The 26,407-nt window shown below is 48.2% G+C and overlaps 2 protein-coding genes across 3 annotated transcripts in view; one reads left to right on the top strand and one right to left on the bottom strand.

The window, feature by feature from the left end:
- LOC142011125 (histone-lysine N-methyltransferase SMYD3-like) overlaps positions 1-26,407 on the bottom strand; it is a 412,110-nt gene that overhangs the window by 200,099 nt on the left and 185,604 nt on the right. The window lies entirely within an intron of this gene.
- SCCPDH (saccharopine dehydrogenase (putative)) overlaps positions 14,377-26,407 on the top strand; it is a 406,234-nt gene continuing 394,203 nt past the window's right edge. The window contains exon 1 of the mRNA XM_074990061.1: positions 14,377-14,381. The gene's annotated coding sequence lies outside the window, so the exon portion shown is untranslated. The remainder of the gene's footprint in view (positions 14,382-26,407) is intronic.

Raw genomic sequence — 26,407 nt, 5'->3', positions numbered from 1 at the left:
AGCCTTCAACCCCTAGGAGTCAATTTCAAATTAACGGCCAGATTCACCAGTGTATCGTGTCTGTTTTGCATAATTATTGCAAAGGCAGGTAGCTGTCAACCTAAATTATAGGCGGATCAGCTGTTGCTGAGTTGGTGTATCGTACTGGGAATACTACATACCTTCAAATTACTAGAAATTCTGCATAGTAATGATCTCTGATTTTCCTGTCTGAAATTTTAAGTGTGTTTTTTTTAAATGGAGAAATTTACAGACCAAACATCATGTTAAGATAGTTAGCCTGAGAGTATGATATCAGTAATTTTGGAACAAATAGGGTTTCTGTAATTATCATAATAGCAATCATTGGAAATGCATGCTGTTGAGAGTTAAAGTTACAGTTAAAAGAAATCCAACATGTGTAAAAGTTAATCACAGATATGGAAAACAAAGTAAAATTTACTGTGATGTGTGCGACACCATGCTGGCAGCCTCAGCTGCAGGATCCCCAGCTGGGGAAAAACGGTGCCGGAACACAGTTCAGCTGCGTTCTGGCAGGAACTAAAAAGCCCTGCTGTGAGAAGAAAATCATGGAAAAAAAAACTGCAGTATCTTTTGAAATCACTTAAATCTAATCTGGACTCACAAACACTAAACTGCCTTAATCCTAATAGTTTTGCCATAAGTATAGGATGTATGGATTGGCTAATTGGACTGAAAGGTGGATAGGAAGCTGGCTAGATGGTCGGACCCAACAGGTAGCAATCAATGACTCAATGTCTGGTTGGCAGTCAGTTTGAAGTGGAGCGCCCCAGGGATCAGTTCTGGGGCCAGTATTGTTCAACATCTTTATTAATGGACCTGGATGAGGGGATGGACTGAACCCTCAGCAAATTTGCAGATGACACTAAGCTAGAGGCACAGGTAGATACATTGGAGGGTAGGGACAGGGTCCAGAGTGAGCTAGCTATATTGGAGGACTGGGCCAAAATAAATCTGATGAGGTTCAACAAGAACAAGTGCAGAGCCTGCACTTGAGATGGAAGAATCCCAAACACAGTTACAGGCTGGGGCATGACTGGTTAAGTAGCAGTACAGTAAACACCCAACTTATGTGCAATTTGCTTTCTGGGCAACCACATGTAAGTCAAATTTTGCACAAGTCAGGGGAGCCAGGAAACTAAACAACACTGCTGTGCTGGTCAGTTTCCCAGCTCCTTGCCACTCTCCTGGTTTCCAGCTCCCTGCCACTCATGATTTCAACTTGCATTAATCCAAGTAGTTACTGTACAGCAGAAAAGGACCTGGGGATTACAGTGAATGAGAGCCGGGGATTTGATTCAACAGTGTGCCTTTGTAGCCAAGAAGGCTAATGGCTTAATGGGGTGCATTAGCAGGAGCATTTCCAGCAGATCTAGAGAAGTTATTATTCCCCTCTATTTGGGACTCGTGAAGCCACATCTGGAGTATTGCATTCAGTTCTGGGCCCTCCAGGACAGAAAGGATCTGGATGCACTGGAGCAGGTCCAGCAGAAGGCAACAAAAATGATTAAGGGGCTGGACCACAAGACCTGTGAAAAGAGGCTGAGGGATTTGGGCTTATTTAGTTTGCTGAAGAGAAGAGTGAGGGGCAATTTGATCGCATCCCTCAACCTCCTGAAGGGGGCTCTAAAGAGGATGAAGAGGAGCTGTTCTCAGTAGTGACTGATGGCAGAACAAGAAGCAATGGTCTAAAGTTACACAGGGGAGTGGGAGGTTGGATATTAGGAAAAACTATTTCACCAGAAGGGTGGTGAAACACTGGAATGCTTTGCCTAGAGAGGTGGTGGAATCTCCATCCCTAGAGGCTTTCAAGTAGCAGCTTGACAAAAGTCCTGGTTGGGATGACTGAGTTAGGGTTGATTCTGCTTTAGGCAGGGCACTGGATTTGATGATCTTCTGAGGTCCCTTCCAGCCCTAGGATTCTATGATAATCTGCCATTGTTGTATGCAGTGTTGGCCCCAGTACATGGGAGAGACAAAGTGAGCGAAGAAGAGAAGAGTTCTATGTAAGCATGTCTCTGTGACCAACAGGAATGGTCCAACAAAAGGTATCACCTCACCACGTTGTGTCTTTAATCATAAACATATATTTTACATGACACCTTCGTGGGTATGAATTAAAGGTTGTTTGGGTTTCTGTCTTTAATGGACTTCCATTTCTTTCATGTGTAACCTTGATTCTGAATTTCCTGCATTTGTAATGCTTAGCTTTAAAATAATTTTACGTTTTAAAATACTTACAATACTGATACTTACAACCTCAACTCCACCTGTATTTGTTTTCCCTCGGATACACAACATCCTCTAAGAAACAGATGGAAATTTTCATATTTCTCAGACTGGAACAAACATCTGTAAGGTCTAGCTGAATGTGTTACAAGAGAAAGAGAAGTTACTCACCGTAGTAACGGTGGTTCTTCGAGATGTGTCCCCGTGGGTGCTCCACAATAGGTGACGGGCTTGCCCGGCGCCGCAGATCGGATCTTCCAAGCAGTTTCTGCCGGACCGCGCATGCGCCGGCGCGCGCCGCTCCCTTGCGCGCTCCTGGCCATGTGCGCGATCCGGTCCCCCCCAGTTCCTCGACCAACCGCCTCGGGTGCCCCTGCAAAACACTAACAGAGATCCGAAGCGGGGAGGATGGGCGGGTAGTGGAGCACCCACGGGGACACATCTCGAAGACCCACCGTTACTACGGTGAGTAACTTCTCTTTCTTCTTCGAGTGTCCCCGTGGGTGCTCCACAATAGGTGACTACCCAGCAGTAACCCAAGATAGGAGGTGGGTAATCGGATTATGTGCAGCTTGTCCCCGAGAGGACCGCTGCAGAGAGACGGGTATCCTCTTGGAATACCCTGTGAAGGACGTAATGTTTGGCGAAGGTGTCGTAGGATGACCAGGTCGCCGCTCTGCAAATGTCTTTTAACGCAACGCCCTTGAAAAAGGCTGTTGATGCCGCCACCGCCCTGGTGGAATGAGCCCTGGGAGTGGCCGATAAAGGAGTCTTTTTGAGCTCGTAGCACATTTTTATGCAGGATACAATGTGCTTTGAGATTCTCTGCGAGGAGAGACCCTCTCCTTTCGATTTGGGAGCGAGGGAGACTAGGAGTCTATCCGTTTTCTGGAAGGACTTGGTCCTGTCTACGTAGAAGGCTAGCGCTCTCCTCACGTCCAGGAGGTGTAGGCGCGCCTCTTCGTTGTAGTTATGAGGCTTTGGATAAAACGAGGGTAGAACAATAGGTTCGTTGATGTGAAACTCGGAAGAAACTTTGGGAACAAAGGATGGATGCAGCCGTATGGTTACCGCCTCCTTGGAATAAACAGTGCAGGGTGGCGTTGCCATGACTGCCGCGAGCTTGCTCACCCTACGAGCTGACGTAATTGCAAGAAGAAAGGTCGTCTTTATTGTAAGGAGGCGGAGGGGAACCGTGGCCAAGGGCTCGAACGGTGGTCCCATCAGTGTGGTAAGCACCAGGTCCAAGTTCCACGAAGGTGGAATCGGTTTCCGAGGGGGGTAGAGGTTTACCAACCCTTTGAGAAACCTGGTAACCATAGGGTGGGCGAACACCGTGTGCCCTTCCTCCTCATGTCCAAATGTCGAGATGGCGGCAAGGTGGACCTTTAACGAGGATAGCGAGAGTCCTCCTCTCTTGAGGTCCAGTAAGTACTCTAGAATTGTAGGTATAGGCACCGAAAGGGGGGCCAGCTGTTTGGTAGAACACCAAGCCGTGAAGCGAGTCCATTTTTGTTTGTAGGTCTTCCTAGTGGAAGTCCTCCTGCTACTTTCTAGGACTTGCTGTACTCCCACTGTGCATGTGCTCTCTAGGGAGCTGAGCCATGGATTAACCACGCTTCCAGTTGCAGGCTTTGGGGGTGCGGATGCACTATGGACCCCTGGGCTTGCGTGAGCAGGTCCGGCGCCACCGGAAGAGGCATCGGTGGACGGTCCGACATGCGCAGGAGTAGGGGGAACCATTGTTGGCGATCCCACGTTGGGACTATCAGGATCATCCGGGCCCTTTCTCTCCTGGCTTTTTGCAAAACTTTGTGGATCAGCACTGTGGGAGGAAACGCATAAAGCAGGGGGCCCCCCCACGGGATCGCGAACGCGTCCCCCAGGGACCTCCATCCCAATCCTGCCCTGGAGCAGAATCGTGGGCACTGCTTGTTGTGCTGAGTGGCAAACAGATCTATTTGGGGAAAACCCCATGCGTGGAAAATCGGCCATAGCAGGTCGGGACGGATCTGCCACTCGTGTGTGAGCGCAAAACGCCTGCTCAGCTGGTCTGCCTTCACGTTGTGCGCACCTGGCAAGTATGAGGCTTTCAAGATTATATCGTGGGCGATGCACCAGTCCCATAAGCGGATTGCTTCCGCGCATAAGGCACGGGATCGAGCTCCTCCTTGCTTGTTTATATAAAACATGGTGGAGGTATTGTCTGTACTGATCCCGACGACTTTGCCTTGTATGTGGTCTCGAAAGTGTTTGCAGGCGTTGAACACCGCTCTGAGCTCCAGTACATTGATGTGTAGTGACTGTTCCGTGGGTGACCACAGTCCTTGAGTCACCTCTTCGCCCATGTGCGCTCCCCACCCTATGAGGGAGGCATCTGTAGTGAGAAAAACCGATATTTGCGGCTGGTGGAAGGGTACCCCTGTTAGCAAGTTCCTGGGGTTTACCCACCATTGCAGGGATTTGCGCACCCCGGCTGTGGGCGACACCACCCTGTGAACGGTGTGTACTGCCGGTTTGTATACACTCGCCAGCCAGTGCTGCATGCTGCGCATGTGTAACCTGGCGTTCTGCACTACAAACGTCGCCGCTGCCATGTGGCCCAGCAGCTGCAAGCACGTCAAGACCGGCACCGTAGGGCTGAAGGTGATGACTTGCACGAGGGAACCGATGGCTCGAAAGCGAGCCTCTGGTAGGTATACTCTCGCTGTAACCGAGTTTATGCGAGCCCCTATGAACTCTATGTCCTGTGTGGGGTCTATTTGTGATTTTGCCAGATTGATAACCAGGCCAAGTGACGGGAACGTATTTGCTGTGACGCGTATCATGCGCAGAACCTCCCCTTTCGAGGCCCCTTTGAGCAGACAGTCGTCCAGATACGGGAAAATAAATACCCCCTGTCTGTGCAGGTAGGCTGACACCACTGCCAAGGTCTTGGTGAAGACTCTGGGGGCCGAGGAGAGGCCAAACGGTAGGACCTTGTATTGGAAGTGTTCGTTGCCTACCATGAACCGGAGGAATAGCCGGTGAGCCAGATGGATGGTTATGTGGAAGTACGCGTCTTGTAAATCGAGGGCTGCGAACCAGTCTCCATCGTCCAGTGCTGTAAGGATGGAGGCGATCGTGGTCATCCGAAAACGTTGCTTGCGCAGGTACCTGTTGAGGCCGCGAAGGTCTAAGATGGGCCTCCAGCCTCCTGTCTTTTTCTCCTTGAGGAAATACCTGGAGTAGAACCCTTTCCCGTGCAGTTGCTCCGGCACTCTTTCCACTGCCCCTATGAGCATGAGATGGTCCACCTCCTGCCTGAGCCTCGCTACATGGGAGGCCTCCTGGAGGTGGGGCTTGGGTGGAGGTCGTGACGGTCGGAGCGACTGGAAGGGGATGGCGTACCCCGTGGCTATGATCTCCAGCACCCATTTGTCTGTGGTGATCCTTTGCCACTGGTCGTAGAATGGTCGGAGGCGATGGTGGAATAGCCGCTTCGGATGACCTTGTGCGATGGTAGTGATGGCGCAGCCCTGGATCTGTATGTCAAACTTGTGGCCTTTGGCCCCGCCCCGAGGACGCACGGCTCTGTTGTGAGCGTCGCCTGGGAGTTCTGTACTGCTGGTGCTGTTGATGTTGCCCTTGCTCGTAACCCCTGTGATACTGGGGGCGCTGTTGCTGGTACTGGTACCGCCTTTGCTGAGGGTAGTACCTTTTCTTTGTGTATGGAGGGGTGTAAATCCCCAGGGTCCTGAGTGTGGCTCTTGAATCTTTACTGGAATGAAGGACCTAGTCAGTTGACTCAGCAAACAGCTTCTGCGAGTCGAAGGGAAGGTCAACTATCTTCGCCTGCAGATCCCTCGGTATACCCGAGGTCTGGAGCCAGGACTCCCTTCTCATCACCACTGCGGTTGCTGTGGAACGTGCTGCTGTGTCCGCAAAGTCCAAAGCAATCTGAACTCCCGTCCTCGCAACCGCGTAGCCTTCTTGCACTATGGCCTTGAGGACCGGCTTTTTGTCCTCTGGAAGCGAGTCCATGAGGGAGGTTAACCTGGAATAGTTGTCGAAATTATGGTTCGCTAAGTGCGCTGCGTAATTTGCCATTCGCAACGTTAAAGTGGAGGAGGAGTAGACCTTTCTGCCGAACAGCTCTAGCTTTTTGGCATCTTTGTCTGTTCCCCCTGTTTTAAATTGAGATGTTTTTGATCTTTGTTGCGAGGACTCCACCACCAGGGAGTTTGGCTGTGGGTGGCTAAACAGGAACTCCATGCCCTTCGCCGGCACGAAGTATTTCTTATCCGCTCTCTTTTGGACAGGCGGAATAGTTGCAGGGGTCTGCCATATAGTAGTGGCGGACTCTAAGATCGCTTCATAACGCGGTATTGCTACTCTGGAGGAGGCCGGAGGTCTCAAATTTTTGAGGAGCTTATGGTGTTTCTCTTGCACCTCTGCTGTCTGGATGCCTTGCGTGAAGGCCACCCTCTTAAACAGCTCCTGAAACTGTTTGAGATCGTCCGGAGGATGGACGTCCCCCAGGGCCGTAGCCTCGTCCGGGGAGGAGAGCGAGGAACCGCTGGGGTACGTCTCTCTGGACCCTTCCGGTTCCTGCTGGTGATGGTACACCCTCTCGCTGGAGGTTTGCAAGGGAAAATCTGGGGTTCCATGACCAGTCCCCTCTGAGATGCTTGAGTCTCTGTCCCCGGTCGCAATTGCCCTCGGGGGTACAAGATAGTTTGTGGGGATCTTTCCCTAGTAGATTGCCGATGGTGTGTATGCCCCGCGTGGTAGGGGCGACCATGGCAGTATAGGCACTGTTCTTGGGAAGGTGACCTAGACCACTCCCTTGGTGCGTACCCTCTGCATCTGGGGGAGGGAGATCGTCGAGACACTGGAGAGAGCGATTTCGCATAATAGTCCAACGGTTCGAACCCCAGGAAGGGTGAAGGTGGTGCCAGCCATGGTGAGGCTGGTTGTAAAAATGGAGAAGGGGGCTCCGGGTAGGCTCGGGGGGACCCCTGCCTTCTGGTTGGAGTCTGCAGCATGAGCGGAGGGCTGTGAGAAAGCAGCTCCACAGCCCTGTCTGGAGAGGGGCTGCAATGCCTCCTCTTGTGTGCAGCCTTCCCCCTCCCTGGAGGAGGTAACTCCGCCCCCTGACGCGCGGGGGATCCCGGCCCCGTCGGCACTGTGCTAGGCACGCTCGAAGGCGGTGCCGCACGTGCGGTGTCCTTCTGCGCCTGCAGGCTACGTGCCTGCGCGCTCTGCACCGCCGGTTCCCTGGGGGTCGGTGCCGCTGCCTGCGGTGCCGCCGGTACCGGCGCTTGTTTAGCCGCCGCCCTGCCTGCGGTGCGGGGCGGCTGGCTGATTATCGGAGGCTGAGCCGCTTCCACGTGGCTCTCCGTGCCGCCGCCGATTAGCTGTTGCTGCGGCTGGGGGCTGCTTGCTCCTCCCGTCCCGCTCACTGTTGCTGCCGGCAGGGATCGGGCTGGAGAGACTTTCCTCCGTTTTTGCGCTGATGGAGTGAGGGAGGCAGCTTTCCTTTTAAGGGCCCCGGAGGGTCCCTCCTGCTGCGGCCGCTCCAGCACGTCTGGCTGGAGGGCCTTATCAAGAAGCAGCATTTTAATCCGCATCTCCCTGTCTCTCCGTGCTCTGGTTGTTAATTTAGCACAGAAGGCGCATTTCTGTGCCACATGGGACTCCCCCAGGCACCTTATGCATAGACTGTGCTCATCGGACGCTGGCATCGCGTCTCGGCAGGACTCACATTTTTTAAAGCCTGAAGAGGACATTGTTGGTGAGTCTTTGAGTTTTTAAGCGGGTACTTAGCACCTTCTTTGTGCTGCTTTCCCCGTCCGATGGCCTGCCTCAGCAGGAGGGCTGATGGCCGTAGCTCCTGGCCTCCGGCGCTTGTTACTGGGACTGGACTGAAGCTGTGCCGCTCGTAGTTTGTTTGTTTGTTTTTTGTTTTTTTTTTGCAAAATAACAACCGGCTAACTCGTAGTAGCCTAAGTACCTGAAAAACTTTTAAAGAAAAACAGATAAGTCGTTGAATACGCTATTTGGCCTTAGCCTAGTCGGATTCCGTCTGCAGCCGACGGCGGTTAAGAGGAACTGGCGGGGACCGGATCGCGCACATGGCCAGGAGCGCGCAAGGGAGCAGCGCGCGCCGGCGCATGCGCGGTCCGGCAGAAACTGCTTGGAAGATCCGATCTGCGGCGCCGGGCAAGCCCGTCACCTATTGTGGAGCACCCACGGGGACACTCGAAGAAGAATTGTGTCATATGATTTAGAACTGGCATTTATCACAAACCATCAATTAACACTAATCTTGTTCAGCTACTGCAACAACCGATCAAGCCTTAAATTTCAGTGCAACATTATTTAGCAACACAGAGGCTCACAACAGAAGTATCTAGGATAACATCTCTTTGTTATCAATACGAACCAGAAAAATCTCACACAAGGTGACAAATGTCCTTTCACAATCTCTGAGAATCATCATCTTTGCTCACTTCTTACTTGCACTGCCCATCCATAAATAAGAATGTCCATTAAAAGGTACATCAAACTTGGTTAAAACATATGCCTGCCCATCAATGTTCAACCAGAAGCAGAATAACAACTAAACAGCCAACCACTTGAGAAAGATTTTAGAAAAGAAAGAACAAAACAGATTTGTAAAGACAGCCTCACTTGAGTTTTACGGATCTATTATACGATCTATTTAGGGTGTAAGAAACACACTGCAGCTTGATGCTTTTAATAACAACACATATTCAATTAACTTTGAGATTGGTTTTTCAGAGGTGACAGTCTCAAAAATCAACCTAGAAAGAATGACCTGTTTTTCTAAAACTGGCTGATCTGTCGCTACTTGCTAATAAAGAGATGATGTTTCCCATTAGAACCAGAAAATGTTCATCCAATCAAAGTTCCACTAGCACGGCTTACTCTCTGTTACTATAATAAACGGAGAGACTTTAGAGTGGAGACTTGTCACTTTCAATTTTTATCCTAAAATTTTAGACTGGGCTAGATTGTGAAGACCTAGCTCACTTTGGTGCTTTTACAAAAAACAGTCCCAATGAGAGTAAGCACTCAGCAGCATGACTACCTGCGCGCCCAAACACAGCATGTAGTAAAGCTATGGATGCAAGGGATGGTTGAAGTGCACTGGATGGGATGGCTCACTATGCTCTTCATCTGGTTTTCTTGCAGCACAGTTTAAGTGACATTATTTTAAGTCACCAGCTTGTTGCTTTTTAAATCACCCAGAGAATCCCTGCCATGTGAGGCAGCTCTCCATCTAGGAGCTAAGTGCCCTGTCTCCACAGTCCTGTAAGTGAGAGACTGGCATTCCATTTGCATTTCTCACATTGCAGAGGGGATCAACCACTGCATTATCACACTGGCACATAACCAGAGGCTTGACCTTTTAAAAAGGAAGCCCTAGCATAGAAAACGTGTCAGCAGCCACCACTGTTCCAACCAGAGAGCCAGGAAGGATGACAAGGGTTTAAAATGTCAGTAGCCATTGGCTCCTTGTATGCTCCCATCTTTGCCATTTTGAATGGAGCTGGCAACAGTGGAGATTTATGTACCATAAAAGCCTAGGATAGACAAGGCTCTCATAGCACTCCCTGTGCTTATCCAGTTGGACTATTCCACCGTGCAACCTAAGAAACTGCTGTTTGATTCTCTCACATATTTTCTATATTTTCTGGGGTTTGCTCTGACGCTGCCAAGTGTCTCGAGACAAGCTTATTTTGGGACTTTGGCCAAAAATCTCACATGAACTGAATCAACGTCTTTATTCTGTTTCAAATCCCAACCTTAACCTGACCTGAAACTAAACCCAAATACCACTGGCTCAAATCCTACTCTTAAGGAGGAGCAAAAATATAATGTATTCATGCACAAGGAAATCTGGACATAAATTTAACTCCAGTTTTGTTCATGACTCATTTTGTGTTTGGTTATATAGAAGTAATATACAAGCATTGTATACAGGCAGTACTTACTTTTCAACTGTCAGAGCAAACCAGGTGGTCTTATAAATCATTTTGTTTACCACAAAACTTAAGGTTTATATGTTCTTAATGTTTAGTGTTAATAATAGGAAAGTACCTCTCCATTTTTGTTTTGGTTTTGCTTCTGTACTGTTCACTTGTAAGTGTAATCAATTGCAATCAGAGGGGAGAAAACACTACATAAGGAATAGTAACAGAGAGAGTGTTGTTTTTGTAGTTGAAGTATCCTGAGGTATGAAGCAATGTAGAAAATTTATTCAACATGCAAGGCACTACATTTAGCCGTTTGGAATGGAGATCCATCAACTACATAAAAAAACTCGCCCAGATCCAGACAGACATCATCTTTCTCTCCCAATGCAAGAAAGTGGACATTGTACGTAAGGGACTGACAGTGAAAAACCCATTACAATCAACGTACTACATCAACTACAGCGAACATCTATGCAACACATTCTCTAAAAAACTGAGGAACCACTTGATCAAAATCATTTACAATAAACAAAAGATGATTAAAAATGAACTCTCTAAACTTGAAATTATCATCAACAATCAGGCATCCACTCAAGACCCCACAGAACAAGAATTTATCTGTACTAGACAAGAAATTTATAAAACACACTTCCATCACCTACAAAAAAGAAAAGAGAATACATTTTCTACATTACGTCATACCTCCGGATACTTCAACTATAATAACAACATTTGTCCCAGAAAAGCTCACCTAATACGTTATTTTGTTAGTCTTTAAAGTGCTACTTGACTGCTTTTTTGTTTTTACAGAAGGAACATTTATTCTTTTAACCAAACATATCTGGTGGTTCTTTTAAGACCAGTTTGCATTTTAAAGCATGTAGTTTATGTACTTCACAGGGGTCAACTGCGTAGTCTGAAATAAAGTCACTGCACAGTATCTTAAAAGCTAGCTTTATGGCAACTAGCTTTGCACACATAATACACTGCAATTATGGGAAATCCATCACCACCTAGGGAATTGTAAAGTAAGCAATATTGATCATTACCCAAATCAGTGGTCAACTCTTGAATGAACAATACCAGTCAGGGAGGTCTTTGTCAACATTAAGACGGACAACTAACATACCCGTGGCAACCCTGAGAATATGAGTTGGCAGTAGAAGCAATGTGATTTTCTGTGAAATATTATATTGGAGCTCAGCAGGGTATTGTATGATATTCTTAAAGCACAGCTCCTCATAACGTTTAGAACTGTGATTCTTAATATTCAGTGTGTTCATAAATAGACTGCTCATAAAAGGTAAATCATAACTTTTGAGAGTAGATTTGAGCAGTCATAAAAACTACACGCCAGTTTCTTTATTATTATGCTCTACTGCAAACCATCTCCCTTTTAAACCAAATTATTCTGACCACTGCGGTGGCAGCATCCAGCAGGAGGAAGGTCATCTCTCAGGTAGGCAGGTACCAGACTGTTCAGAAGTTAATTGGTCAACAGGAACATCTCACTAAAAAAACAGCAGCCAAGAAATGAAGGCTACAGACCACTTGTGCAACCTGCTTTTGGTGTGACACAAAATCAACTCAATTCAGTCAGGGGATTTTTCCTCTCTTGATGTTCACAACTCCACATTAACTGCCGATAATGGGCCACATCCATCCTGACTGAATAGACTTTGTCAGCTCTGGCCCTCCCCTTGACTGAGACTCCCTCTTCAAAGCCTCCTCTGAAACATGCCCCCCACTCATGCATCTGACGAAAGAGTTCTTTGCCCATGAAAGCTTATGCTCCAAAATATCTGTTAGTCTATAAAGTGCCACAGGACTTCTTGTTGATTTTGAAGACAGATGAACTCAGCTACCTCTCTGATACACTTCTTATATTGTTTCAGGAAGAAGGGTTCTTTTGAAGATGGGGTTTATTTTTGAAAGAGCCCCATCTACACTGCCTTTTTTTTTTTGAAGGAATCTCTTCTGAAGATTATGCAAATGAAGCATGAAATATGTAAATCAGTGCCTCATTGGCATTTTGATTTCCCTCACTTGCATTCCTCTTTTGAAAGAGGAATGCAAGTGTAGACATAGCCATATTGAAGTGGCAAACAGATAACCATAATAATGTCCACATGTAAAAGAAAAACCTGTGCCCCTTTCTTGCCATTATTTCAAAGGGTTGGGAAAATCAGCCTTGATTACAGCTGATATTTATTCAGCTAAAGGCAGCCTATGATTTTGCTTAACCCTGAAATTATAAATCCAAAGAAAAAAGGCAGACTGGTACACTGAAGTGCCAGATATAAACTGTTAATTCTTCATACTTCTACCATTAACTTACCACTACCCACATCCTATCTAAATTAAGCACTAGGCAGCTGACACTAATGCATTAGTCTCAATCAGATACCAGGTAAGAAGGGTCAACCATACCCACTGGGAAAGACGTCATGAACATGTAAAGTTGGGCATTATTAACACTCTGAAAACATTATAGATGTTGCCTCACTAACCCTCCTAACAACTCCAAGAGAGACTAAAAGAAACCTCACAGAACCACCATCACCACTGGCATTAATAGGCACCCTTGTGGATGCTCAGCAAGGCAATGGAATTCATGAAGGTGGAGAGTAAACTCTCGCCTCTAGAGCAGCATTCAGAAGCTCTCCTACCTCTCCACATGCTGAAACCCAAATCTAAGTTGTAATACATGAGAAATACCCACAATGAAGGAGAAATAAAAACTGCCAGTGCAGGGAGCTTTGAATGGACTGGAATTGACTTGTTATGTGGAAATAACTCTCCTTGAAGTGGAAACAACAAGCGTGTTGCTGAGTGCATGTTGGTCTAACAATAGGAGAAGAAACATCTTTTTGGATCACTACTATTGGTGAAAGAAAGAAGCTTTTGAGATACACAGAGCTCTTTTTCTGGGTCTACTATGTCCTTTCGCAAACCTGAAGGACAGCAGTGGGCAGCTCAAAAACTTGTCTCCTTCACCAACTGAAGTTGGTCCAATAAAATATTTTGCTCTCAGTCACCTTGCCTGTTGTAAATACAGTCACTCCTCAATTTAATGGACTAATGATGGGGAGGGGTGTCCATTAATACCAAACGTCTGTTATGTCTGATATGCTCCATGCACATGGGGCTGGGGGTGGAGAGCTTCTGTGCCCCACCACAGCCCCGCTCCTCTGGCCCCAGTGGCCCCAGCCGCTGCGGTAGCCCCTCAAACCCCAGGGGACTCAGCACTCAGGCAGCAGCTCCAGCCCCAGAGGCGGCTCTGGTGAGCCTCCAGCATTTATTTAGGAGGGGGTGGGACAGCTAGCAGACAGCGTCCGTTATTTCCAAAGCCTGTTATATCAGGGTCCACTAAATCGAGGATTTACTGTAATTTAACACAGTCATAGTAAGGGGACACCAAATTGCTTGGAAGGTGAGTAACTGGGACTATACCCCTGAAGCTGAAGGACGTTTGAGTTGCATTCTTACCCAGCTCTTTTCCATGATGCAACTGTCATGCAAATAAATCAAAGAGGTTACTTTCAACTGCCAAACTAGCATCTTTCACTTTCTTTACAAAACACACCACAAATGCCAGGACCTTCACTAAATAACTCCCTAGAGCCGCGTCTACACGTGCACGCTACTTCGAAGTAGTAGCACTAACTTCGATATAGCGCCCGTCGCGGCTACATGCGTCGGGCGCTATTTCGAAGTTAACTTCAACGTTAGGCGGCGAGACGTTGAAGTCGCTAACCCCATGAGGGGATAGGAATAGCACCCTACTTCGATGTTCAACGTTGAAGTAGGGACCGTGTAGTCGTTGCGCGTCCCGCAACGTCGAAATTGCGGGGTCCTCCATGGCGGCCATCAGCTGAGGGGTTGAGAGACGCTCTCTCCAGCCCCTCAGCTCACTGGTGGCCGCATGGAGTGGCCCCTTAAAGGTCCCATCCCCCTCCCTTCCTGTGCAGGAAGCTGAGGGATCGTGCAGGCGGCAGCCTACACACGCGGCCAGCCTGCACCTCCCTCAGCCCCCCACCCAGCTGCGATGGCTGCCCGGCAGCCCCCCCAGGGGACCCCCCCCCAAAGGGAGCCAGGGCTCACAGTCCAGCCAGAAGGGCAGCCAGGCTGGGAAGCGGCAGCGGGGCCCCTCCTGGACGGAGGCCGAGCTGCAGGACCTGCTGGGGCTCTGGAGCGAGGAGGAGGTGCTCCAGGTAATGGGGAGCAAGAGGCGGAACGCGGATGCGTTCGCTCGGCTGGCCGACGGCCTGGCTGCCCGGGGTCACCCTGCCCGCACTCCTGACCACGTCAGGAGTAAGGTGAAGGAGCTGCGGCAGGGTTACTCCCGGGCCCGGGATGCAGCTGGCCGATCTGGGGCCGCCCCCATCACTTGCCCCTTTTACAGGGAGCTCAGGGACATCCTGGGCCCCCGGAACACCTCCTCCCATCCGGCCACCCTTGACACCTCGGCCGACGAGCCCCACCAGGCCCTGCAGACGGAGTCCGCCGCGTAGGCAAGCCCCGCACCCCAGGGCCCCCCCCCGGAGGCCACCCCCGGGACATCGCGGCAGGAGGAGGAGGAGGAGGAGGGGGGGGGGGGCTCCTCCTCTGCAGAATCTGGGCTGCAGATCCTCCTCCTGCCATCCCGGAGCAGCAGCAGGGCCTCCGCCCCCCGGGGATCTCCGGACCGTGGGAGCGGACCGACAGATAGGTACCCCCCTCTGGTGTACACCCCTGGCCTTCAGGGGCGGGGGGTAATAGATATGTGTCCAGGGCCCCCCACATGCTCACATGGCCATGGCCCCAAGGACAGCAGGGCCATGGCCCTCACAGCAGTGCATCAGCCCCTGCCCCACCCCCCCCCACCACGCACAACAGTGCCATGCCCCATCCCCGGGGCAGGGGGGAGCGGAACCTCGAGGGGCCCCCAGGAGGAGGGGGTGGGACACCCCGCAGCAGCAGCATGTGATGGAGTGGGGGGAGTGCAAAAGGGAGACTCAGGCTACATATGGAGCAACAAGAGCCGAATAGCTCCCAGGGGCAAAGGAGGATCCTGGGGCTACAGCTGGCAGGTGACACCTCTGCCCTGAACAAACAGGAGGGAGGAGCCGAGCTGGCTTGGAATCGGGGGGTGAGGGCGGGGCCCACAGGTAGAGGCTAGGGGAAGGGAGAGCTGCTAGGCAGCCAGCCAGAGGAGGGGGAAAGCTGCATCCCAGAGGGGCCCCCCTTGGGGTCTTCTCCCCACGACGGGTTGGAAGGACTGTCTCTTCCGACAGATGGTGCTGTCACTCCTGGGAGAAACTGGGCATCTGTGGCTAAGAAACCTCTCCTGCTGTCAGACCCTGCGGGGTGAAGTGAGAGTCGCTCCCACCAGGGGACGGGGTGCAGGGCAGGGGGACCCCTGAACCCCATCCATCACAGCAGCATCTCCCGGGGACGGGGATGGGGAACCTGCAGCACAGGGCTGGGGGGGACAAAGGTCACGGCTCGGGGCCCACACTAACGCCTGTCTCCATTCTTCTTCCCCCCCTCCTCTCCTGTGTCCCGCACCTGCACCATCAGAAGGACCGGAAGAGAGCGCCGGCGAGGCATCAGTGGTCCCGGAGACCCCTCCGGGGCCATCGCTCCAGGCAAGCCCCTTGGCCGAGGACCGACCGGCCCCATGGCGGGCTAGACGGCGGACCCCGCGCCACCAGCAGCCGACGGCGACGGACCCCCACCTGCTGGCCATCCACTGTCGGCAGCTGGAGGTCGCGGAGCAGCACCTGCAGCTAAAGGAGCGGGCGCTGGCCTGGCGCCAGGAGGCATGGGGGGCCTACATGGAGACTTTTAACCGCTTGGTGGACTACCTGGCCCCCCATGCCGCGCCGGCCGCCGCATCACCCGCCCTGCCTGCTCCACCAGCCCCACCACCAGCTGCTCCGCCCGTCGCCATCCTGTCCGCCGTCGCCCCGCCACCCACCGCCGAGGGCCGGAGCGCCGAGGGACCCCTGGAGCCACCTGAGACTCGCCAGCCATCCTACCTTCCGGTCCGGCCCGCCCCCACCCAGCCCCGGACAGGGCTGTGACCGCGGCGGGGCTCCCGGCCGCCAACGCCCAGTGCCGGGCCATAGGGGCGAGGGGCCCGGGACATGGCCCCCCCCTTGTATATAGTTTAAAGCTATTATTTGTTGCCCCCCGTTTGCCCCGTCCCCCCCATGTAAATAGTTCTCCCCTTTATCCTCCCTGGTTTTCCTTTTATTATTGAGGACACTTGTTTCTTTGTATTGTTTTATTTTTGTACATATTAGTTTTTTTCCACGTTTGTACATAGTTTGTTTTTGGTTCAAATATTTAGTTACAAAAAAAAGATTCTGAAACAAAAAGAAGTTTAAGTTCAGCCACAAGTGTGTGCTGTCATTTGTCCAGGAAAAGTGGGAGGGGGGTGCGGTGGAGTGCTCCATGGTGTAGGCGTTGGGGCAGGAGTGTGGTGGAGGAAGGGGCGGGCAGTAGGGGGCCTGGGCAGAGTTCACCCCGCAGCCTCTTCATCAAAGTGGGCCCGCAGGGCCTCCCGGACCCGGGTCCCCTCGGGGTCCACCTGCCGACTGGGGGCAGCAGGTGGCTGGACGTGTGCCCTACCGGCCTCCGCAGCCCAGCCCTGGAAAAAGGTGTCCCCCTTGCTCTCCACCAAGTTGTGCAGGGCGCAGCAGGCACCCACAATCTGGGGGATGTTGTTGGGGCCTGCATCCAGGCGGGTCAGGAGACATCTTCAGCATCCCTTCAGGCGGCCAAATGAGCGCTCCACCACCTGGCGCGCATGGTTCAGGCACTCGTTGAAGTGCTCCTGGCTAGCGGAGAGATGGCCCGTGTAGGGGTGCATGAGCCACGGCCGGAGGGGGTACGCCGCATCTACGATGACGCAGAAGGGCATGGTGGTGTCCCCCAGAGGGATCTCCCGCTGGGGGATGTAGGTCCCCGCCTCCAGCCGGCGGCACAGGCCCGAGTTCCGGAAAACCCAGGCGTCGTGGGTGCTGCCAGGCCAGCCCACATAAATGTCCTGGAAACGTCCCCGGCTGTCCACCAAGGCCTGGAGGATGACAGAATGGTAGCTCTTTCGATTCAGGTATCGTCCTCCACTGTGATGCGGGGCGCGGATGGGGATGTGAGTCCCATCCAGAGCCCCGAAGCAGTTGGGGAAGCCCAGGGTGGCAAAGGCCGCGATGGTGGCATCTGGGTCCCCCAGCCTCATGAGCCTGTGCAGGAGCATGGCGTTGATGGCACGCACAACCTGCAGAGAAAGCACATGGGACAGCACCAATGAGGGGTGAGCAGGGTGTGCGTGGCCCTGCCCTGCCCTGCCCTCGCCCCCCTCCCCTGCCCTGCCTTCCTCTGCCCTCCCCCCGCCCTGGCCTCCCCTCCCCTCCCCTCCTCCTCCCCTGCCCTGGCCTCCCCTCCCCTCCCCTGCCCTCCTCTGCCCAGGCCCCCCTCCCCTGCCCTGCCCTCCCCCCGTGGGTTCTCTTACCTCCATGAAGACAGCCCCGATGGTGGCCTTGACGACACCAAACTGCTGCCCCACAGATCGGTAGCTGTCGGGAGTGGCCAGCTTCCAGACAGCGATGCCGACCCGTTTCTGCACTGTGAGGGCACGCTGCATGCCGGTGTCCTGGTGCCTGAGTGCGGGGTTGAGCCACTGGCGCAGCTCCAGAAATGTCTGCCGGCTCATCCTGAAGTTCCTGAGCCAGCGGTCGTCGTCCCACTCCCCAAGCACCAGCCGCTCCCACCAGTCAGTGCTGGTGGGGTAGCTCCACAGCCGTCGGCATGTGAGGCGGTGGGGGGCGGGGTGCTGCAGGGTTAGGGGTTGAGCCCTGCTGCCCTGGGGGCATCTCCTCCTCTGTGGCAAGGAGGTGCTCAGCTGCCTCCTGCATGGCGTGGAGCAGGGCAAGCCCTGCTCCTGCCGGGAGGGCTGGGTGGACCTCTGGCTGCTGCTGCTGCTGCTGGGGGTCCATGACTGCGGCGCCCGGGGTCTGTGTGCCTATGGCTCCTCAGACCGCGTGCTGTGCAGGCTGAGTGTGTCTGGGAGGGGCCCTTTAAGGGAGCAGCTAGCTGTTGCCCCGGAAGCGCTAGTCCGCCCTGTGACCCTGTCTGCAGCTGTGCCTGGCATCCCTATTTCGATGTGTGCTACTTTGGCGTGTAGACGTTCCCTCGCTGCGCCTATTTCGATGTTGGGCTGCGCAACGTCGAAGTTGAACATCGACGTTGCCGGCCCTGGAGGACGTGTAGACGCTATTCATCGAAATAGGCTATTTCAATGTCACTACTTCGAAATTAGCTACTTCGATGTAGCGTGCACGTGTATACGTAGCCTAGGCCTGCAATACTATGAGTCTTACATGAAAACTTACAAAGATATATACGTATTATACTCAGACTTACATGCATTATGCTCAGACTAACGTGTATTACGCAGCTTTTAATATATACTATTATGTTCTTCAGGGACATAGTATCTCGGTGCTTTGGTAACAAACTACAGGTTTCTATAGGAAAAATTCAAATAGGAAAAATGTCAAACTTGGTATAACAGGGCCTTTTCTTGAGACAAGAGAAATACTGCAGAATTTTATATATGTTGTGGTAATTCTGCTAACTGACCTTTAATGATATACCCTCTAGGACCATCCAAAATTCAATTAACCACGTATCAAAGAAACTGTATTCAAGCTCCATTGGATGCCTTCCGTTTTCAGTTCAGGCCTGCGTCTCAGCTTCTCTTCCTGTGGATAGCCAGTTGACAAATATAGCTCAAACTGGAACAAAATGAGCTCCCCTCTCCAGCAACACTTCCCTCCCTATTACAGTTACTCAGTCTAGTAATCTGGGCATAATCATCTGCTTTGCCATTACTCTTGACCCCCCCCCCCCAATCCAAACTACATCCAAGTCTTGCCTCTGCCTGTTACAATTCAAGGATTTAGCCTTTTTGCCCACTCCTGTCCAGACTGCCAACACATGGCCCAACCAGCACTCAGCTGTGCCCCATGTTACATCCTCAGGGCCATAGGGGTAGTATATATATTGGGTGGATATGGCACAGGTCACTCCAATCTGGCATAGGCTAGACAAGTATTGAGCTAAACTCTTTCTCATTACCTCCTCTTTCCAACCCACCAAGACACGTACATCGCAGACACAGGTCTTTCCAGTCCCTGCAATTACAGCTCTACCCTTGTGAGAGATTCTGAGGTCTTATCACTGTACAAAGCTTTAAAAAAAAAAAGTCACAAAAGGGATGGGAAGGTGAATTCTTTCTTGTGTGCTTAGGTAAGATTTTATTCAGAATTACTTAGTTGAAAGCATTATTTTAAAAGACACCTGCAAATGGAATTGTTATATAAAGCCTCCACTCAGTCCAGTGCAATGCAGATGAAAGTTTTATAACTTTTAGTCATTGCTCATTTTAAATACTGTAAGTTTCTGTAAGCTTTGTAATAGTAGCTTTCTGCTATATGATTGTGTTTTATTTCATGAGCTTTGTTTTGTGGCAGCTGATGAGTCTATATTGAGCATTTGGAGTTGGCAAGAAATTGTTTATAGATATCTTAACTCTAAGAAACCCCTGGCTTATCCTCTCTGCGAAAGAAATTTCTTTCTCTGAAGTGAGCTTTCCTTTGTGTGAGTGAAGAAAGCGTAAATGGGGGTGCATGCACAATGGAATCAGTCCCTGAAGCCTACCTCTCTGGACACCTGCTGCCAGCGGCGCTTGGATGGCCAGAGAATAATAGGAGCTCAGACCTGCAAAAGAATCCACCCAAGAAAGAGAAAGAGGCCCCATCGAGAGAAGATTGAAGTCCCATCTGCTGTTAGCTGATGAATTTTGGTCATACAGTGTCTTGGGGAAGTGTGACAGGACAATTTCTATGGGACTGAAACTGATAAAAGGATAGGTGCAAAGCTATAATTCATGCTTCCTCTTTTTGACATCACCTCTCTGCTGGAGATAGTCTCGGCTGGCTGGGGAGGCAGGCCCCTCCCTCGCTCCCCAGGATAGATAGTGCTACCTGCCTGCTCCTGATTACTACACTGACAAGAAAGAGAGCAAGCCCTGGATTCATGACTGCAGCCAGACAAACTGAACCTTCTATGCCTTGGCTTCCTCTGCTGTCCCTCTGCAACTCTTCACCTGTGTGAGTTCGCTTATGTAAGTGTGTGATTGCAGGAGTGCATGTGGGTGTGTGCTTGAAAGCTCGTTTCCCCCTTTTTCCTTTAATCCAAGAGTGGCATTTAATAAATACATATCAGTGTAACCCTGGGCTGGTCTTTACGGTAGATTTAAGGTAACAGGAATTAAGAATATTCCTGTACCTTTAGCATTATATGCTTATATTATATCTTCCACAACTAGTCTAAGAAGAATATAGCACTTCTTTTTGGAACTTACAGAGAGGAGTCATTCCCAACCAGCATTCCTGGTAAGTTGTGCAGCCACTCAGGAGAGATTCAAATGCTGCCAATCCAATTAGCAGAGCAACCAGTTAGGTTTTTTTGGTTTGTTTTTTTTCTCCTCTACTGTGGTGCACATGTCTCAGTGTAAATAAAGATTATTCTTCACATGGATGAAAAAGATTAGAAGAACTATCACCCCCCTACATAAGCAGCCATTATAGGTGGCAGTACATGCAACTTTTGTAAGCCTTTTTCATGTCAAACTTTATTTTTTTATTACTTCACCACTTCAAAATATACATAAATTGTAAATGAAAATTTGTAAAAACCCAAGAGGACAAAAATGGCTCTTTTTTGACTCCACCCCAAAAGACTGGTTTACTGCTCCAGCACAAGTATTTGTGGTAGATAGGATGTGACTGGAAAAATGTATAACAGAGCATCATGGAAAAGTGAGACAGACAGTTGCAGGCATTAGTGAACGCATGCTTACAGCTAGTAATGAGCCAAATCCCCACTCTCTTAGCCTGATTAACAGGGACAGCCAGCACACACTGGTCAACATGAAGAATTTTGTCTATTCTATTTCCAAGGTGACCTGGAAGTGAAGTTCATAAGTGACTGACAAATTTGGGCTAAAACAGTCACTCACAGATAAAAGCCTGGAAATGTGATAACTACCTTGAAATATCCAAAACAGTTACAGATTAGACAGGATACACATCTACCACTTATATTTCAAAACACAAACACTGCGACAGTAGCCATATTAAATCAATATCATGGTGATTTTGGAGAAAAATTGATCTTTTCATCTGCCCTGTATTTTGGCATTATAGTTTTAATTTAATTCTGAAATCATGTTAAAAGGTATGAACACACTACTACGATACATTTTTGCTAATCACCTGTCACCAAGAATTCATCACTTGGTGCTGGTAAGGCCAATAATGCTACTTATTGAAATAGGCCTTCTATTTTTTCTGTATCTCATATATAATAATCTTCACAGAAAAACATTTATTAAACCTTACAACATTATCAATGAGCAAGTTTAACAAACGTGTACAAAATGATATAGGAAGAATAAAACAGATTTTAAAAAAGTAAATGCTGGAAGTAGTGAAAAATACATGAGCAAGGCATGATTTGACCAAAGGAAATATAAACACAGATCTCTCCTTTCCATATGGTAAATATAAAGTTTATTTTTCTATTAACTGAAATAAAGGTTAAACCCATGAAACTTCTTATTGAACAGTACCAAGAGCAGTATTATACTCCCACTGCTGTTACTGAAAAGGACCACTGTTATTTGCACCTCTTATATTAAAAAGTTAGGGACACTACAAAAAGGCTTTTATATGAAATGTGAGACAACACAGGTGTGCTCTGAATCACAGATATATTACTAGGGCTATGTCTACTCTACAAGCATCTGTCTACAAAAATTACTGTCGAAAGAGCTGTTCTGACAAAACTTTTGTTGACAGATCACATCTACACATAAAAGTGGATCAATCTTTTGACCCACTCTGTCAACAAAAGGGCACCCCGGAGCATCTACACGGCTTTTTTGTCAGCAGTTTCTGTTGATAAAACACATTTTGTGTATAGATGCTCCACGACTTTGGTAGACAAAACCCCAGTTTTGTCTACAAAACTCTCTAGTGTAGACGTGGCCTAATACACAGAAGCTTTCTTCATATCCAAAAACTACGGTTACACTAGCAAGTTTTGCCAGCAAAACCCCAGTTTGGTTAGCAAAACTGGTGGAGCATGCACGCACAAAATGCATTTTGTTGACAGTATCAGGACAAAACACAGCACTTTTACCAGAATTGCTCTGCCTCAAAGCTTTGAGGCATAAGGCTGCTGCCAACAGACTCTCTCAACAAAAAAGCTGTGTGACCACTCTGGGACAGAGAAGGGGTTTCTCTTGACAGACAGGGCATCCACAACAATGGGCGGCCAGGCACTACGTCTGCTTTGTCGACAGAGCTGAGCGCTCTCTCAATTGGCTTTTGTGTGTGGCAGCACTCTTGTCAACAAAACTTTTGTTGGGAAAACTCTCCCGACAGTGGCTTCTGTTGACAAAGCGCTGTAGTGTAACTGTAGCCAACTTGTTTTTATATATGGACAGAAATATGAAATTTACAGTAATCCTCTTCTGGGACTGCTGCATATGCCAGAAGAAAGAGGCAGGTAAAGACGACAAAATGTCTGCTCATACCTCCTAGAAATCTCTGAAAAATATCCTACACATAGTTTTCTTTAGTTCTCTTGCTTTATATATATATTTTGTTATACCTGGATGAAAACAGAATCTTAATTGTTACTTTGCACCACTTCTGTTGCTGAGATACATTCTTCATCTGAAGTTGTAGACCTCCTTTGAGATAGAACAATGAATTGCTGCAGAGATAACGGAGATGCTTTAAAGAGTGGATATTGACTTTATGTGGGAAATTAGCATCAGAAACAAATTAACTCCTAAGCCACAGAAATCTTGTTTTCTAGAAAAGTGTCTTGACGCAGAAGAATTTGAGCCTGTTAGTCAATATTGTTTGATGCAAAGCTCATCTCTTTTGTTGGGTTTTCAGGATGGAAGTGGTACAATAAAAAAGCCTGTTACTTGGGCGGTGCTGGGTAACAAATCAAATACACTGAACTAAATTTAAAAAAAAGTACCACAAAAATGTGACAGGTAAAATTACTGACATACTGTGGGTTTTTTCTACATGATTTACAAACGCAATGCCAGACTTCTAGTAGAAAACCCCTGAAAACCCAACATTTTTGTCTTCTTCGAAATGTTATGAGGATACACAAATACTGAATGATACTGAAATACAGGTTGAACTTCTCTAGTTTGGCACATATGGGACCTGACTGCTGATGGACAAGAGAATTTGATGGACCATGGGAGGTCAATATTGTCTAGCAGCATTACCAACACTTCTACTGCTTACTGGGCTCTTAGAAGACATTTAGGCATAAACTGGAGGAAAATAACAGCTCTATACAGAACTCTGACAGTCAGGGCTGGTGGCTGTAAACTAACTTTATAAGACCAATGGTAGTTTGACCTCAACCAGAGTAAGTGGCCGTCCATCAAAATAAAATCATGTCAGATTGCAGATGTTGCCAGATGAGACAGTTCTGTATTAGAGAGGTTCAACCTATATAAAGAATTACTAAATGATGAAAATAAGATATTCTTTAATTAATAGACTATAATTATAGATAATGAATGAGTCTGGATGAAGTAACAATTGTGCAAAGGCCTTGGCCTAATTTTGCCTAGTACAAGTGTTGATTTGCCAGTTTTTCTTTTATGTAAGCTTGCGTAAGTAATCCTCACAGCTAACAAAGCAACAGTGATGTTTTGTTCATGGATTACGTTGCTCTAGAAACATGCTAGTTTTAAAATTTCAAATTGCCATCGACACTGTCTCCAGTGAGAGAACCTGAATCTTGGACAGCTTAGTGCAGTGATAAAGTACAGATAACGTAACATGTAGTTGCCTCAAAGTTCCATGCCAGGTTCTGTGTTACTAAATACATGTATTGAATTGTACATTAAGGAGGGCATGTAGTAAGGTACCAACATTTGCAGATGAGACAGGGCTGTTATGAGAAATTTCAGCATGACTTCACAAAGAAGGAGAATGAAAGAAGATTTTAGATTGCTTAAAGAACAGGATGGTGAATAATACAGACAACTTTATAATGCCTGTACATAAAAAATGGTGCAGCATCACCTAAAATCCTGTGTGACGTACCGGTCATACAAGTTCATAAAAGAAAGTGCAGAACTAGAAGACATCAGGGAACAGCAATGGAAATTATCAGGCCCTGTCTATACAGAATTGCACCAGTTCAACTAAAATATTTTTTTTAATATATTAAGTAAACCGGTGCAAATTCCTAAGTGGACATACTAAAATCAGACTATAATGGCTTGAATTAATTTATTTTGATTGACAAATCAGATATAAGCCTATTTAAGTGAATCTACATAGGGGATTGCAACAGTTATTCTAAATAGCCAAGTTATAATTAACGATGCAACTAGTATATCTGGACAAAACCTTAAAGTGTATTGGCTTTTTCATTCTGCACTGAAGGTGGTTTTAATGTCACGTAGGTTGGGTCTACACTTACCTTGAATATCAACAGCTGCCACGCAATTTTAGGTATGCCAATCACGTGCCAAAAATCGATTTAGCAGCTGTCGATATTGGTCCCTGTCCTCACTGCAGAATGCGTACAGAAGCACACCTCCCGTCAGCATTCATAGAATCATATCATAGAATCATAGAACACTAGGACTGGAAGGGATCTCGAGAGGCCATCGAGTCCAGCCCCCTGCCCCAATGGCAGGACCAAGTACCATCTAAACCATCCCTGACAGACATCTATCTAACCTGTTCTTAAATATCTCCAGCGATGGAGATTCCAAAACCTCCCTTGGCAATTTATTCCACTGTGTGACCACCCTGACAGTTAGGAACTTTTTCCTACTGTCCAACCTAAACCTCCCTTGCTGCAGTTTAAGCCCGTTGCCTCTTGTTCTATCCTCCTTGCCTGCTCGCAAGAGGTTCCAGGGTCGACAATGACCCCAAAACGCACCGTTTCGCACATGGACAAAACAGCACCCCGAAGATCGAACCTAAGCATTCAATCTCCCACAGTAAGTACAGACCCAGCTTCACTTGGTTACTCTGACACAAGAATCAGGAAGTCTACATATCATATTTTTCAGCATCAGAAACAAGTAAGTGTCTCAAATGTTATTAAAACAGTGCTGATTATTAGCCTAAGCCTGCTCTGACTGATATTGGAAGTAGCAGGCCTCAGATTTTTAAGCAGCTGGACAAGGAAACTCGCAAACATTTGTGGCATTCAGCTATTTAGAGTTAAAAGACTTTGCAGTTCATCAGGAGTAATAATGTTAAAACATTACATTCTCTAACCAGGCCACAAAGGCCAAAGAGGTTGGAAAGCACAAGGTTATTAAAATTACTGCCAGGAACTAAGTACTGTCCTGTTGATTTTCTTCTGCATATTTCCTGTAACACAACTGATAATGTTTCTTCATCTAACAGTAATTTGGCCTTTTTAAAATCCTACTTGTGCCCCAAAAGACACAACGTTAAGTACTGTATATAAACAAACAACCTAGAATAGATTTGAAAAATATGTTCTAGAAATAAATATTGCACTGATCATTTAACAGTGGTCCAGGAAAAAGAAGAAATTAAAACCTGGTAGTGTGTATTTGATTTATAGAATTTGTACTTGTATTTTATATTTGCAATCCACTTCCTTATCATTTACAGAATCTCTCTTTACCTTCAAAGGGCATGTCATAATTCAAAGATTTCTGCAGAAGCTTTTTAAAGTATGTTGACCAGAACAAGCATAGCATTTGTCATCATTTCATTTGAACACCCTCTACTGAATGGGTTTGGAATCTACCACTTTTAATTCATTTCAGACTAAATCTCACGCTGAAGAATGTAGGTCTGGATACCTAGTAATTTTCTTATTAAATGAACATTTAATTTAAAGTAGTTTACTAATTTCCTGAAGGAGGGATGAAAAGAGAATTTTGACCACTTTCCTTTAATGCAGCACCCTAATGATAACAATAACAGATCTGAAGCTCCAAGGATCCAGTCTTTAAAGGGACTGAACTCTTTCTACCCCACAAGTTTCCCAGAAGCTCACAAGTTGCAGTCCAG

Source organism: Carettochelys insculpta, chromosome 3 (genome assembly GCF_033958435.1).
Source record: "Carettochelys insculpta isolate YL-2023 chromosome 3, ASM3395843v1, whole genome shotgun sequence".
NCBI lineage: Eukaryota > Metazoa > Chordata > Testudines > Carettochelyidae > Carettochelys > Carettochelys insculpta.
The sequence above is the reverse complement of the archived record's forward strand: the minus strand, read 5'-3'. Positions and strand labels throughout refer to the sequence as shown.